Consider the following 4,961-nt stretch of genomic DNA (forward strand, 5'->3'; position numbering starts at 1 on the left):
TCTATAATTTCACAGTCAATAGATATGATGAAATTGATATAGCAACATCTACATCAACACCTACCTTTCTACTGTCCCTTATAGTATGATTTCTTTAGTGGAATGTCTTTGTTAACACAATTTTCTAAAAGATACAATACAGTAAACCTCCCAAGACAATTCATATATATATATTTTTAATATTAGAGGCCCAGTGCACAAAAATTCGTTAATTTGGGGGGTCATTCAGCCTGGCCTGCACCCTCTAAACCAGTGGTTCTCAACCTTCCTAACGCCGTGACCCTTTAATACAGTTCCTCATGTTGAGGTGATCCCCAACCATAAAATTATTTTCGTTGCTACTTCATAACTGTAATTTTGCTACTGTTATGAATCATAATGTAAATATCTGATATGCAGGATGTATTTTCATTGTTACAAATTGAACATAATTAAAGCAGAGTGATTAATCACAAAAATATATGTGTACTCCTATGGTCTTAGGCGACCCCTGTGAAAGGGTCATTCGACCCCCAAAGGGGTCACGACCCACAGTTTGAGAACCACTGCTCTAAACCCTTGGGTAGAGTCCATAGGCCTGGCCTGAGATCAGGGCCTATTGGGGTTATCCTTCCTCCGGCTGCAGGCAGCTGGCCCCATCCCCACTGCTGCCACTGCTTGCCACCTGTGCAGCCCTGCCCCATCTCCGGTGGCCACCCTCTGCTGGGGACAGGTGTGGGGTGCAATGTCTTGGCTGGCCTAGGCCCCCCTCTGCGGGGCAATTGCTGGCTGGCTGCCCACCTGCCACTGAGTTGCCGCCGGTGGCCAGAGCCTCCCTCTTTCTTTGCTGGGGGATGGGGCCATCCCTGCAAGGGGCCATCTGCCTACTTGATCACCCCTAACCACTTGCATGCCTGCCTGATCACCCCTAACTGCTTGCTGGGGGGCAGGGCCAGCTCTGTGAGGAACCATCTGCCTACCTGATTGCCCCTGTCTGCTGGCCTGCCTACCTGATCACCCTTAACCACGCTGCCTGCCTGCCTGATCACCCCCAACTGCTTGCTTGGGGGCGGAGCCAGCCGGGTGAAGGCTATGGTGGTTGTGATCTCTGGTTGTTCCAGTCCTTATGCTTATGGTGGCTGGCCTTTTATTATATAGGACTAGAGTCCCGGTGCACAAAAATTTGTGTACTCAGCGAGGGGGGGGGGGTCCCCTCAGCCCAGCCTATGCCCTCTTGCAGTCTGGAACCCCCTGGAGGATGTCCACCTGCTGGCTTATGCCTGCTCCCTGGGGAATCGGGCCTAAACTGGTGGTCAGACATCCCTCTGGCAGCCCGGGTGCCCTCAGGGGATGTCCACTTGCCAGCAGGGAGCAGGCCTAAGCTGCAGTTGGACATCCTTAGTGCTGCTGAGTAGGCGGGAGAGGCTCCCTTCACCACCGCTGTGCTGGCAGGCATCACCCTGGCTTGTGGCTGAGCAGAGCTCCCCCTGTGGGTGCACACTGACCACCAAGGGATAGCTCCTGCATTGAGCATCTGCCCCCTGGTGGTCAGTGTGTGTCATAGTGACCAGTCATTCCCAGTCATCTGCTGTTAGGGTCAATTTGCCTATTACCCTTTTATTATATAGGATGATTCTATTTTATCTCCTCTGTTAGCATAGTAATTGCAGTTCTTTCAAAAATTAATTTTGTGGTTATCCTAGAGTTTATCATATATATTAACAACTAATCTAAATTCACTTTCTAAAAACTCTACATCACTTCAAGAGTAGTGCAGGTTCCTTATAGCAGGGAATTCCCAATTCCTCCATCCAGTTCCTTATTACATTGCTGTCATTCATTTCACATATCCATAGGCTACTAGTATAAGCACCTAGTAAGTTTTCACTATTACTACTTTAAACAGTTACATTTTACATCAATCCTCCCTAATAAAAGAGAAACATGGTAATTAGTGTACGACCGCTACCCTTCCCATTGGCTAATCAGGGTGATATGCAAATTAACTGCCAGCCAAGATGGCGGCAGGCAGCCAGGCAGCTGGAAGCTAACATGAGGCTTGCTTGCTTCAGTGACGGAGGACTCCAACATTCCCTGCCTGCCTTGACGGCCTCAGAGCTTGCAGTTTAAGAAACATTGTAACAAATATAGAAGCTAAACAAAACCCCAGAAACCAGATTTCAGCTGGCCGGGATCTCAGAGCTGGAGTTGATACAGAGTCTCGTTATAGAACCTAAACAAACCAGATAACTGCTTTCAGAAGCGGAGGCCTAAGAGCTGGAGCCAGAGCTAAAGCTAGCCCAGAATATAAAAAAGAAAAAGAAAAAAAGGAGCGGTTGGGAGCTTCAGTCACCCGCCAGCCTGAAAACAGCCCTCAGCCCCTCACCCAGATTTGCCAGGAACCCCAGTGGGGACCCCCACCCTGAAGGGTGTGTGACCAGCTGCAAACAGCCATCATCCCCTCACCCAGGCTGGCCAGGCACCCAAGCAGGACCCCTCACCCTGATCCAGGACACCCTTCAGGGAAAACCAGCCGGCCCCCACCCATGCACCAGGCCAATATCCTATATAGTAAAAGGGTAATATGCCTCCCATCACCGGGATCAGCGGAGCTGAGAGGCCTCCCGGCATCAGTGTGACAGGGGGCAGCGCCCAAACCCCCTGATCGCCCTGCGGCTCTGTGTGTGACAGGGTGCAGCTCCCCACCCCCCATGGGCCCTGCTCTGTGTGTGACAGGGTAGAGCCATAACCTTCCCATCGGCCCTGCCCTGAGTGTGACAGTGGTGGCGCGCCAACCCCCTGATCCGCCCTGCTCTGTGCGTGACAGGGGGCAGCACCCCAAACCCCTGACTGGCCCTGCTCTGTGCGTGACAGGGTAAGGAGCCCCAACCCCCGATTGGCCCTGCTCTGTGTGTGACAGGGGGTGGCATCGCAACCTCCCAGTCAGCCCTGCTCTGAGCCCGACCAGGGGCTGCACCTAGGGATTTGGCCTGCCCTCTGCCACCTGGGAGCAAGCCTAAGCCAGCAGGTCGTTATCTCCCAAGTGGTCCCAGACTGCAAGAGGGCACAGGCCGGGCTGAGGGACCCCCCCGCCCCCCCGAGTGCACAAATTTCTGTGCACCGGGCCTCTAGTTAAGAATAAGAAAAAAAATTAAAAAGTGACTTTATTGCCCTAGTTAGTTTGGTTAGAGCATTTGCCTGCGGACTCAAGGGTCACGATTTCATTCTGGTCAAGGGCACATACCTCAGTTATAGCCTCAAACTCTGGCCCCACCAGGGTGTGTTCTGGAGGCAAATAATTGATGTATCTCTCTCACATTGATGTTTCTCTCTCTCCCTCTCTCTCTCTCTCTCTCTCTCTCTCTCTCTCTCTCTCTCTCCCCTCTCTCTCTCTCTCCCCCTCTCCCTAAAAAACTCAATAGAAAAATATATCCTTGGGTGAGGATTGATGAAAACAAACAAACAAAAAAACTTTACTTTCATCTATTCCTTCTCTGACATCCTTCCTTTCTTTATGTAGGTCTGAGTTTCTGATGTATATAATTTTCCTTCCCCCTGAAGAAATTATTTTAACACAACTTGCAAGATCTACTTTCTTATGGTGAGTTTTCTCACTTTTTGTTTGAGAAAGTTTTTATTTCTCCTTCATTCTTCAAGGATAATTTCACTGGATATAGAATTTTAGAAGAATGGTTTTATTCTTTCAGCACTTTAACTTTTTTATTCAATTCTCTTCTTGCTTGCATAGTTTCTGATAAATCAAATGAAATTTTTATCCTTATTCCTGTATTGTTATGGTGTTTCACCCATCTCTGACTCTTTTTAAGGTTTTCTCTTTGCCTTTAATTTTTCTTTTTTCACTTTGAAATATGTCTTGGTATAGACTTTTTGGTATTTATCTTGTCTGATGTTCTCTGAGCCTCTGGACCTGTGGTTTGGTGTCTGTCATTAGAAAAATTGTTGGTGATTATTAATTCAAATATTTCTTCTGCTCTGTTATTTATTTCTTCTTCTTCTGGTATTCCAAAATGTATTATACCTTTTAAAATTGTTCACAGTTCTTGAATGATCTGTTCTTTTACATTTTTTTCTACTATTTTTGAAGGTTTTTAGTGACCTATGCTAATTTCACAGATTTTATTTTTTCTTGGCCATATCCAGTCTACCCAAGGGCCCATCAAAGCATTCTTCATTTCTATTACAGTGTTGTTGTTTTTTTCTATCATTTTCTCTTGCTTCTTTCTCAGAGTCCCTATATCTCTGTTTAAATTGCCCATCACTTTAAAAATATATATATTTTTATTGATTTCAGAGAGTAAGGGAGGGGGAGAGAGAGATAGAAACATCAATGATGAGAAAGAATCATTGATTGGCTCCTTCCTGAATGCCCCACACTGGAGGTTGAGCCCACAACAGGCATGTGCCCTGATCAGGAATCTAATCATGACCTCCTGGTTCATAGGTCAATGCTCAAACACTGAGCCATGCCAGCCAGGCTATTCTTTCATATTGTCTACTCTTTCTCAGAATCCTTCTTTAGTTATAGTTATTTTAAGTTTACTGTGTTGTGATTTAAAAATCTGTGTCATCTTATTCTGGTTTTATGCTGCTCTGTTTCTTCAGGTTGTGATTTTTCTTGCATTTCAGTAGGCTTTCTTATTTTCTGTTGAAAGCCAGACATATTTAATTGCATAATTGGATCTGAGATAAATAGACCTGTTGTGTGAGATTTTGTTCATATGTCTAAAAGTTGGGCTGTGTTTCATGTTTGGTGTAGGTGGGTGCCAGAGAGTTCAAATTTCTTCAGTGCCCTTGTTTTTGTCTGTCCTCTTGACTTCTAGCTGCCCTAAGAGCTCTCTCTTAGATGGAACCTGCATCTTGTACCTTGTTTGGCAGTAATCCACGTTACTATCCTGGAGCCATTAGTGTGGTGCTAAGGTGTGGGAGAGGAGAAACATTATGTAATCTTATGCTTAAATCTC

This window comes from Myotis daubentonii, chromosome 9, assembly GCF_963259705.1.
Source record: "Myotis daubentonii chromosome 9, mMyoDau2.1, whole genome shotgun sequence".
Taxonomy (NCBI): domain Eukaryota; kingdom Metazoa; phylum Chordata; class Mammalia; order Chiroptera; family Vespertilionidae; genus Myotis; species Myotis daubentonii.